Source organism: Rosa chinensis, chromosome 2 (assembly GCF_002994745.2).
Source record: "Rosa chinensis cultivar Old Blush chromosome 2, RchiOBHm-V2, whole genome shotgun sequence".
NCBI classification, from domain to species: domain Eukaryota; kingdom Viridiplantae; phylum Streptophyta; class Magnoliopsida; order Rosales; family Rosaceae; genus Rosa; species Rosa chinensis.
This window is the reverse complement of record NC_037089.1, coordinates 88,495,612-88,507,806: the sequence shown is the minus strand read 5'-3', so window position 1 is coordinate 88,507,806 and position 12,195 is coordinate 88,495,612.

Here is a 12,195-nt window from a genome sequence, read left to right as displayed (position 1 = left end):
CCTCGACTGTCACTCACGTGAGGAGGAGAACCAATCACCTCAACTGCCACTCACACATAGATTGTGTGAGGAGGAGAACTAATATCCTCGACTGCCACTCACACACACAGAATATGTGAGGAGGAGAACTAACAACCTCGACTGTCACTCACGTGAGGAGGAGAACCAATCACCTCAACTGCCACTCACACACACAAAGTATGTGAGGAGGAAAACTAATAGAACGACCCCGGTATGGTGAAGAAAACATTCAAATCCAGTAAATCCATAAATCCATAAGCCTTTCCCAATTCCTCACGAGAAAACAAATATATTCCAATGACGTGGCCATGCACGCCAAAATATTCTCGAAAACATAAACAAATAGGCGAGAAATAATAAATATAATAATCCTTCCAAAAACCTCAAGTCCGATAATATGACAGAAATCTCAAAATAGACGAATAAAATATATTACTAAATTTCAGAAAATCACCTCGGAAAATAATTCATCGAGAATCACATAAATCATTATTTCAATTAAAATCATATGTCGGAGATAAACTATCGAATGCTCAAAATTCATTTCTGAAACATAATTGAAATAAATCATAATTAACCTCCGAAAATTAAATCATATTGCCGAAAATAAATCATAACTCCAAATCCAAGCATAATAAATTCGTATCCAAAATTCATATGGAAAAACAATGCCAAAATTATAATCCAAAGCAAAATATTATGCTCGATAAATAAAATGATAAATAAATTATTATTTCGGGAAAAATAATTGCATGCATCATTCTTTGAAAATAAAAGTCCACTCACAGTACTATATAGGCGATCACACATAAGAGTTCCTTCGTCAAGCAATAGCTCGGTACGTCGCCCTGTACATAATTATATTCCGTGAATAATTATTCAACAATTAAATACAATTCCCAAAATCAAATCCTCATAAATCATCTCTCCACTTCTCGGATTCAACCCACATTTTACCACTAATGCCAATTCGTTAATTTAAAGATTCCAAGGCAGAACCGAAAAATATCCGACAGTCAGATTCTCGTAAGTCGATAATTGAATTCTAAATTCCGGAAATTGATAATCAACACAAAACTTCTCCAATTTTCAACCAAATTCACATCTACAAGTTCTACAACAATTATAAGATTTAAATGGGTTAAAACAGGAATTAAAAACCTGCCCTACACGTCTCCACGCCCCACTTACAGTGGCAGCGCATGGGCCCCACGTGCCGGCGGCCACCTCCACCTCCGGCCACCAAATTTCATGTACAACAACATCTCAACAAGCCCAACACTTTTCTCAACTGCAACAAGTTCCAATTTTACCTAGAAACAGTCGAAATTGGCAGGTGAAGAAAAACCCAGAAATTCCAAACCCTAAAATCGGGAATTTCTTCGATTCATCCTCCACGCTGTGAATTAAAGCTAATAACTTGACGGAAGTTGGTCAATGGCTCCAAGCGCTTCTACTAGACCCGGTTTGGTGGTCGGAGACAGTCGGAATTGGAAGAATCGCCGGAAAACCTCCAATTGCTATAGTGAGGGTTTTTGCTTCGATTTGGGGTTTTCCGGCCAAATCGCCATAACCCACGGGCACTAGGGTATAGAGAAGGAAGAGGCGCTCTGCTAGGATCAGCTCATTGATCCTCCTTTTGGCCCATCATTAACAACATGTTAGGCCCAATAGATTAGTAATAACTGTTAAGCTTGGACTGACGTTGGTGGTCCTGTACCATATGATCAGATCCCTTTTTGTCTCTGTTGGAAACCATCTCTATATGCTGTACTCTTCAGCCAGTTTTGAGCATTCAAGAAATATGACTAAACTTTGAATTTCAATTATCTTTCATTATCGGTTTGGCTCCCACATCTGGTATCAGAGCATGGCTCCGTCCAGGACCATGCAGACCTCCACCCCCTCCTCCCCACCCACTTCCGACGCTCATGTCCCACCACCACCCCCTTCACCTCCACACATCCATTTGGCTTCCTCTTCTTACCAACCAACTTACTCTCCCAACTTTCAAATAGCCTTCGAAATGCTGCAAGATGAGCTCCGCCAGTCGATTGACTCCATCAACCACCGCCAAACAGCCTTTCAGAACCACATTTCAACACAGATGGCGGCTCTCCAAAACACTATAGTGTAAGCCTTGATTCCACCCCACCAACAACAACCCACCTCCTCCCCTGTTCTCTGCCCAACCACCCCGGCAGCTCCCTCCTCCACCATACCGTTGGTACCCACTACACCTTCTACCATCCCTCAAATTGCTTTTGGGAGCATCCCTACTCTATTACCTCTTCGTCCCAGCTCCGGTACACCTAACCCCCTTATGACCTCAACCCCTCCTCCTCATTCTATCCCCTCACCACACACACTAACACAACTCTTTGCACCACCCAATAATTCCACACTCACCTCCCTGCTCACCTCCCTGCCTGCATCACCAATTCCCTCCCACACACAAACCATTACTTCCATTCTCGACGTCCACACTCCCCCGATCTCAGTCTCCACATTTCAGCGGCTCTATCAACACAATCACCACAACCACGACTATAATTTTCGACCACCCAAACTCGACTTACCTCGATTCACGGGCGAGGACGCCTTGGGTTGGCTCAATATGGTTGAGCGATACCTCTGCAATCAGCGTATTCCGCCACACGAGCATATCTCCACTATGTCCTCACACTTCGGCACTAATGCATGTATGTGGATGAGCTGATGTGAACAGCGTTATCCGGCAGCCACGTGGGAATGGTTCACTACTTCCTTTCTGGAATACTTCGGCGCAGGCAACGATGCCGACTTTCAAACAGCCCTCGCCCATCTCCAGCAAACATCTTCCGTGGATGATTTCATTGTTGCCTTCAAAAAGCTGGCTTGCTGAGCTCCTGGATGTTCCGATAGCTAACTCCTGTAAGTCTTTCTCGGCGGTCTGAAACCGGACATCAGGCATGACGTCATTGCCTTGGAACCTCGTTCGCTAACATCAGCTCAGCGCCTGGCAAGTCGATTCGAAGCCAAGCTGGCTGATATCCGATTCTCCAGGCAACTTTGTACAGCTTCTTGGGCCCACTCTGCAAAGACTAGTCAACACTCTGCCACCCCATCTATCTCCACCACAAGCCAAAGTCCCTCTCATCACACCTATAACCAGCCAAATTCCTCAAATGCCTCCCGCTTCTATCCCACCAATAAGCCAAAATCAGAGGTTCCCTTTCGCAAATGGTCCCCAAGCAAACATCGTGAACGCAGAGCCCAAGGCCTCTGCTACACATGCTACGAGACGTGGTCTAAGTCGCATGTGTGTAAAAAACCGTTCATGGCAATCCTCGAATCCCCAACCTATCCGGATGACCCACTTTTCGATGATTCTCAAGAAGATGAGCCCACTTCTAACTCAGAGCAAATCATCCCACTCTATGCCATCACCAACACCTCAATCAGCGAAATGATGAGATTCAAAGGTACCATCAACGATCATATCGTTGACATCTTCGTTGACTGCGACTCAGCTATGAACTTTCTGATGCGCTCAAAGCAAGCGCATAATTTAACCCTGAAAATATCGTTAGTAGTATAAGTAAGTAGGGATCGTTCTATCCGGGGATTGAGGGTACACCTGTAATTGTGTAACAAATAAAGAAAAGTATTATTTACAAAAATAAAATAAAGAATAAATATATACAAGTGAACAAAAATAAGAGGGGGGGGGGTTTAAGAATTATAGAATTGAAAATTAAAATAAAGAAAATATAAAAACACATGTACAAGAATGAAACATAAGAAACAAAGATTAAACCCAAGTTTATCATTGAATTCGAATTAACCCTACATTGTTCTTCCAAGTCATGTGAAAGGAGTTGATCATGTGAAACATTCGAAAGCAAACGATTTCCCATAATTTACTTTTCAATGCTAATTAATCTAAGTGAAAGCACATAAACTAATCCTATCAAACATGTAATCAAGCCCTAGAAAGCTAGTCAATCATGACATGTTCAACGCATGAAACACATAGAAAGGCTATCAACTCAAGTGTACAACTTAGTATGAATAAGTTCACCTAATTGCAATCCTCTTCAATTGAATTCGATTTTTGTCCAAAACCTTTACTACTTTTGATTTAAGTTCATAACACAAAAAGTTGAATCATGTTCTTAAATCTAGCACCATTCATATCAAAACCCTAAGTGTTTCGAACCACATAAGATTAAAATACAAAAGATATCTATAAAGCAAATTCAATCGAACAATCACACATAAGCAACTTTGGAATCACAACATAAGAATCGAAATTCTTTATTCAATCATAAAATTTCAGAATATAAACCTTGTTCAAACATAAATGTCAACTAAAAACAATTCTCACGAAACTAAGCAAGATTACAAAGAAAGAGGTTGAATTACACCGTGAGATGGAGATGGGGATGAAGGATGAAACGTTATGGATTCTTGAATCTCGAAAGCAAGCTTCAAGGTGGAGGATGGATGATGATGCTCACGACTCCTTCTTCTTCTTCTTCTCCCTTGCTTGAAACGTTGAATGCACTAGAGGATGGAGAGAAAATGGAAAGGAAATGGAGAGACAAAGAAGATGAGATGGATGAAGGAAGATATCTTTTGAGAGTGAGAGGAGAAGTGTATTTATAGCCCAAAAAATGATGAATGGAGGGTGGAGATGGACATAAATGAAGGGCTAGATATGATAGACAAATTTGTTAAAAAAATCTTCCCACTTGTTTATCACTTGTTCAACTTGAATTGATTTTCCTCCTCAAGATTTTCCACTTGCTTACTTGAATTGATTTTCCTCCTCAAGATTTTCCACCTCAAGATTTTCCACTTGCTTACTTGAATTGATTTTCCTCCTCAAGGTTTTCCACTTGCTTACTTGAATTGATTTTCCTCCTCAAGATTTTCCACCTCAAGATTTTCCACTTGCTTACTTGAATTGATTTTCCTCCTCAAGGTTTTCCACTTGCTTGCAACTTGCTTATCTTTTTCTCAATTAGGAATGATTTTCCTCTCCAAGTTTGACAAAGGTTGTTAGCAGATTTGGAGGTGAATTTCTGCCCTTTTATTTCTTCAATTATTTCTCCATCAAAACTTCATATTGGGCCTCCGATTTCTTCATATCAAATGTTCCTCTATGAGTGTAGATCATCCTGATCAATTTTCAGAGCTTCAATCCATGTGGTTGGGCCAGAAATTCTGCTGGACTCCTCACAGGTCTAGTTTTCCAGTTTTGCTTCTGCAGAAAATTGGACTGATTGTTTGAAGGCCTTCCACTTCTGTTTGGCCCTTGCACTATTCATAAGAAATGTTTCTTAGGATGTCTAGAATAGATCTGCAGAGTTTCAGCTCATTTCGAGTTCATTTGGTCAGGTGGCCGCTCCTTCTTCCTTGCTTGGCTCTGATTCTCCTAGCCGGAGTAAGAAAATATTCAAGGTTGACTTTTTAGTGCATTTTCATTCTTCTCCATCATTTCTAGGTAATTATGGACGTAACATTCATTTCTTCTTCATCTACTCCAATGTACCTAAGAATAGAAATTAAGTTAAAAATCGATTCGTTAAGGAATAACTAAGCAAAATGTGAGGAATTAACATTTAAAATATCACATTAAAATGCGCATATCACTTTCTCCACCCCGGAGTTGCTTCTCGACTGGGATTGCAGATCGGAGCTGCTGAACCCCTAAAATTCACATCTGCCACAGGTCAGGTCGTCTCTCCCTCCGGCTAAGCCTTAGACGTCACAGTCACTATCCAAGATTATCAATTCACAAGCTCCTTCTTCTCCTTCCGGTACCCGGCTGCGATTTACTCCTGTGAGCCCAATGGTTAGACACCCTTGGCTTAGTAGGCTAGCAATTCTTGGACAAAGTAATGATGTTCAAGGTGAATGGTCACTATCATGTTCTACAGGGCATTCGAAAGCAACCTCAGCTTAAGGACTCTGCTTCCCTCGTGGCTCTATTATCCCAAGAACAAATGGACTAAGCCTCTAAGACCCTTAACAGTTTGGACTTTGAAGCATCTTCTCGACCAACGTATATCAAATCCATCCCAACATAAATGCTTAGCCAAATTACTCGGTTATGATTATAAAATTGAGTATCGGGTGGGTCATTTGAACACTATTCCAGATGCCCAGTCCAAGTGCCATGAGCTTTATGCTTTGCAAGCTGTGTCCGCCCCATTTTCGACAGCTTACAATAGATTCACCAAGCCTGCATAAGAGACCCTGAAACCCAGACAATCATGCATGCTCTTCATCAACAACAACCCACAAAGAAAGGCTTCTCCCTAGTCAACAATCATCTCAGGTATAAATAAAGACTCTTTGTACCTTAGACTTCGGAGTGGCGGGCCAAAGTTCTTCATGATTTCTATTCCTCCCTAGAAGCTAGACACTCCGCTACCTCGACACACTGGTTCTGCTATCTCGCAACTTCAAGTGGCCCGGGATGCCCAAGGATGTCAAGGCCTACATCGCAGCATGCGACCAATGTCAAAGGCAGAATTACGAAGCAATCAATCCACCAGGATTGCTTCAACCCTTACCCATTCCAACCAGAGTCTTTTGTGACATCTCCATGGACTTTGTCGATGGACTCCCGAACTCTCATGGCATGAATGTTATCCTGGTGGTCGTAGATCGGCTCTCCAAGTACGCCCACTTTATCCCGATCACTCACCCATATACGGCCTCCTAAATTGCTGAAACTTTCATCTGAGAGGTCTTCGAACTCCATGGCACGCCTCGTTCGATCGTGTCAGACCATGACCCCATTTTCCTTAGCCATTTCTGGGACTCCTTCTTCAAATTGCAGGGCACCAAACTTTGTCGGAGCTCAGCGTATCATCCACAATCCGATGGTCAAACCGAGGTCGTCAATCGAACCTTGGAACACTGCCTCTGCTGTTTTGTAGCGGACAAACCGTCCTCTTGGCACAGCCTTCTTCATTGGGCAGAGTGGTGGTATAACACCTCCTACCACTCTACCATCAAGATGGCCCCTTTCCTAGCCCTCTATGGCACACAACCACCCACAATTCAGAGGTACTTACCTGGGTCTACAGCTGTTCACACGGTGGACTCCGTATTGCAATCCCGTGACGAGTTACGACAGACACTCAAGCACTACATGAACTTGGCCCGGAATAGGATGAAACAACAATCAGACAAACACCGGACCAATTGGGAATTCGTCATCGGCGATTGGGTATTCCTCAAGCTTCACCCATACCGCCAGAAATCCCTCATCAAGCGGCCATCTCACAAGCTCTCCCCCAGATTCTACGGGCCCTTCAAAGTAGTCGAGCGGATCTGCAAAGTCGCTTACCGGTTGGACCAGCTTCTTCCAAGATCCATCCGGTCTTCCACGTCTCCCTCCTCAAACGCCACATTGGTGACTCAGCTCTAACTTCTCAGACACTTCCCTAATTTGACGAAAAATGGGAAGTTGTGTGGACTTCGGAGAGGGTTCTTGACATAGTCGTGGTCGCTCTGTCACTCAATGGCTTATTCACAGGTCTGGTATGCCCCGCGAGGATGCGACCTGGGAAGAGGTGTAATCCATTACAGCTCGCTTCCCTCAGTTCAGCAGCCGTGGTCGGCCTGCCTCTTAAGGGGGCATGACTTGTTAAGATCAGCTTATCTATCCTCCTTTTAGCCCATCATTAACAACCCATTAGGCCCAATAGATTAGTAATAGCTGTTAGGCTTGGACTGACGTGGTTGGTGGTCATGTACCACACGATCAAATCCTTTTTTGTCTTTGTTGGAAACCATCTCTATGTGCTGTACCCTTCAGCCAGTTTTGGGCATTCAAGAAATATGACTAAACTTTGAATTTCAATTATCTTTCGTTATCAGTTTGACTCCAACATGCTCCTGGGATGGCCGGTTGCACACCGATTGGTGGCCGGACGGCAGTGAATCTTAGGGAAGACGGAGAAGATCGAAAGGGAAAGAGAGAGAACTAAGGGGAGAGGAGAGAGAAAGGGTGGGTTTCCGGATTTGGAAACCTACCACAGTAAAAATTTCAATATGTATACCCAATTTACCATAAACAGTAACTTCCGTATTTCACTTATAACTTTCGCATACAAAGTCCGATTTTTATGTACTAATATGCACGAGCTCGGTTTAATGTTCTCTACGATTTTCATGAAGAAAGTTTCCTCAAATTTTGACCCGATCAAAAAGTTGACTTTTAGGGCCACTAAAAGTACCGAAACGACAGTAAAAGTGAAAGTAAAGGTCGTTTACCATTCAAATGACTAGAAAACCGGTAAGTTCAGGTTCAGGGCGTTACACTTTCTCTCTTCTTTGTTGGAGAGATGCGACTCACCCCATTCTCATTTGGTAAACCAAAGCCAACATCCACCTCCAAAGGAGTGTCAAGTTGCATGGTATCCAACTTTGCCTTTTTCCCCGCTTGAATCAATTCAGAAGGAGGAGTCTGTCTCACAGCCAAGATGCTTCGAGTCACCTCCATAGACTTGCACATCGTTATAGAGCCCTCAGCTGGTGGTTCCCAACTGGGAATGGCCTGCAAATCAAATAAAGAAAATCCCACCATTTTGATTAACAAAGTAAGGGCCGGTGAAGCTACAGCTATAATACTTGAAGAGTTGCTTAGCTGCACAGAAGGGACAGCCGCCCTAGCAATAGAGGTTATAGCATAGGAGCAACCTGGTGCAATTAGAGGAAAAAATGTCCTCGCCCTGAGCTTTCTTTCTTTTCGACATCCTATTCACCAACAAAGCCTTCAAGTCCAGAGACCCCAAACCCTTTCCCGTGTAACCATGCAACATCACTGGAGTCACAAGGGCATCTCCGGTCCTTGCAAAAGAAATTTTAAGGTTCCTAGAAACCTTAGGGCTTCTCAGAATAACAACAATCTTCGACGAGAAATCCGGTCCTTCACGTCTAGCAGGGTTTGGCTCCGAAACCCTAAGCTCCTCTAGCCTGCCTAACTTGTCAGCCTGTACTATCATGAAGAGATCAAATCCATCCACTCCATAAAACAACCACCCACAACCTCAGTAGAGGCCCTTAACCCTTTCATAACCCAGATCCATATCAACTACAATTGTGGTCGTGAATCTGAATGTCTGAGACTACCAGAGGTGCCGACGTAGATTAAGAAGCACTTGGAGCCGTTGTTCAGGTGAGAAGCGTTGCAGTGCAACCTGATCAGATTGGAGAAAGCGCCCCATTGACGATCCAATTAGAATGAGTGATTCCTCCATCCTTAAACGCGGCGGTAGATCTCGTACGGTCACTCAATTCTTTAAAGAATGCAGTGGAATCCCATCAATCTCCGATAAACCATAGTACTCCCCAAGGAAGAGCATATGACCATTGAAAAACCAAGAACCCCTATGTAAAAGCTTATTGCATTCTTCCTTGCACCGAAATTGGGAAAGAAAGAGTCCTCTTCCTGCCTCCAATATAGCCAAACGGCCCCCAAAGTCCCCAAATGGCAGAAAGGGTGCCCAGGAGACCCTTGTCAACACTCTCCTTTCTCTTAACCAGATGACCTACTAAGTAGAAGTATTCATCTGCTACTGCCGTCGAGCTTATTACCGCGAAATTAATCACCGCGTCCTTCGTCAGGGCTAAAGCAGCCACCAACCTTAAGGCCATGTCCTCCGCCATTACTGAGATCAAAGACGAGAATGCACGAAACCCTAGTTTTCTCAAACTGTGTTTCTCAACCCTAGCCGAGATGGCTAGGTTTTAAACTATACCCACCCTTATTACGTTCTAAAATATAATGTAAAGATCATCAATCCAATATTATTCCAATATATAGAATGCTCATTTCATGAAAATGTTTATGTTCATTTGAGACCCAGCAAACCTTTATGATGAATCATCCAGAATATTGTTATTCACTCGGCCACATGATGAACATGTTTTGAGCTAACTGCATGTCGAGTGCTTAAGCGGAGCTTGTGATCACTTGTTCCATGCTTGTTCTAGTCCTAGTAAAGAACTTCAAATGCGATTCTAAACACTATATACAATATTCCATTCTGGCCCTTACTAGCTCTTTGCTTGGTTGTACAAGGAGCATGCCCGAGGGAGCTACTACGCTCACTGCACACTTGCATCATCACCTAAGCTTCGCTACTGCTTCGCCCATCTCCTAGGTCTACCGAAACTTGAATCATCATGTGCCTGCTAAAGCAAGCTAAGTTTCACACGACCCTGAAGAAGCCAAAATACCCTCTCCTCTCAAGGTCAAAGGCTCCATAACACATTGGAGAGCTTTTAGATCCCCCCCCTTAAAAGTTTATCTTCTTTCTTCTCTAATATACATCAACGATTATTTGAGTGTGCAAACTTTGGAGGGATAATTTATCAACGATACCTAAAACACTATGTCATTAAATTACTCGATTGGTTTTTTATTCTCAACTTAATGATGAAGAGTAATGAGGCAAATAAATTATAAATACTCATTATCTAATTTTTCTTTATTCTTGGTTTACATTCAATGACAATTGAGCACAAATAGATAAGAAATTAATATAGGGCTGTACATAAGTGAAAAAGACGTTGGGATCGCTGTTAGTGATTTCAACGCTTCTAGTGATTGCCAATGGGGGACTAATATAATCGATAGTGGAGTTGTCATTAATGATGACAGTTCCACACTAGGGTGGCTTCTGGGAGATGATGGCAATAAGGGGTAAATGGGCTGTATAGTTTTGATGTTAGGCCTAGCCTCATGATAGTGGGCTTGTTTATTAGAGTGGGGACTATGATTTTTTATTTTTATTCTGTCAAGATAGATGAGGAATCTGCGACCTCTCACAGTCTATAAAGGAGATGTTATAGACTAGGGAAAATTTCGCAAACAGTATACTAAGTAAAGACCACTAATAATTCTTATACATAAAATTCCAAACCAAGCATTTCGGTACACGAAATCTGAAATTCGACCCACTATCAGTACACAACGTCAATGACGCCGTTAATTTGACACCAAAATGTCTATTATGCCCTCAGTTTTTTTTTAATAATTTTTTTTTCAGTTCTTTTTTTTTTCCTTCGTTTTTATCTCTTTCTTCTTCCTTCTTCCTTCTTCCGGCTCCACGAAACCCACCTCCGTTCTTCATGTGAGAAGAAGCCCGAGCTCACCCACTTTGAAACCCACCTCTGTTCTTTAGTTTTCCTTTCTTTCTTTATGATTTTTCTTCATCTATTCGATTCCTCCTTCCTCAGATCCCTCTCTCTCTCTCTCTCTCTCTCTCTCTCTTCTTGGTTCTCAAAAAGGGAAAAGCAGCTTCCCTTCTCTATCTCTCTCTCTTCTTGGTTCTCAGAAAAGGGAAAAGCAGCTTCCCTTCTCCATCTTCCAACCCAACACGGCTAAGAAATCTCAATCCCCAATCTCCAAATTTCCCTCAAAATTAAGCCAAAGCGGTGAAAGCCCAATTCATGTTAGGGATGAAGCTGAATTGGGGTGAGTCGATTTGGTGGTGTTGGGTGACTCAAACGCTCAAACAATCAAACTCATCTCTCGATTCAAAACCCAGAAACTCACCTCAAATCCCTAAGGGTGGGTCGGTGATTGGAGGGTGGTTCAGTGACAATTGCGGCGACTGAGGGACATGATTTGATCTTGTTTTTGGGGAGCAAGGTTTTGCGCGGACTGGTCAATGCCGACGTAGGCTCACTTTTTGACTCCCACAGCATCAAGAATGTTGAGCAAGGCATCGACGAAGGCGTCCAGGTTGGTGTTGCGATCGAAATCGAAGTAATCGGGGTTGACGCTTCCGGCGCAAACGAGGTTGTATAGAATGATGCGATAGTAAGGTTTGAAGAAAGGAAGAATGCGACCCCAGGCGGACTGGTCAGTGCCAAAGCCATGGGCCAGGACCAGGTACTGCTCGCCCGACCCGGTCACCCGGTCATTCAGAGCTTCCAAGATTCTGGTGTTGCTGGGCATGTTTGTAGAGGTAGGTGAGGCTAATGGACTTAGTCATTTGTGTATGTGGGAAATGGGAATTGTGGATTGGTTAATGGCTACTGCATGTGGTTGTAAGTTGTGACTTGTGAGAAAATTAATGGGGAATAGGTTATAGGTAGGCGAGTGATGAGTAGGTGTGTGCGTTTAGTTTGGTTTCTGGTTCTTGGAGAGTTTGGTATTTA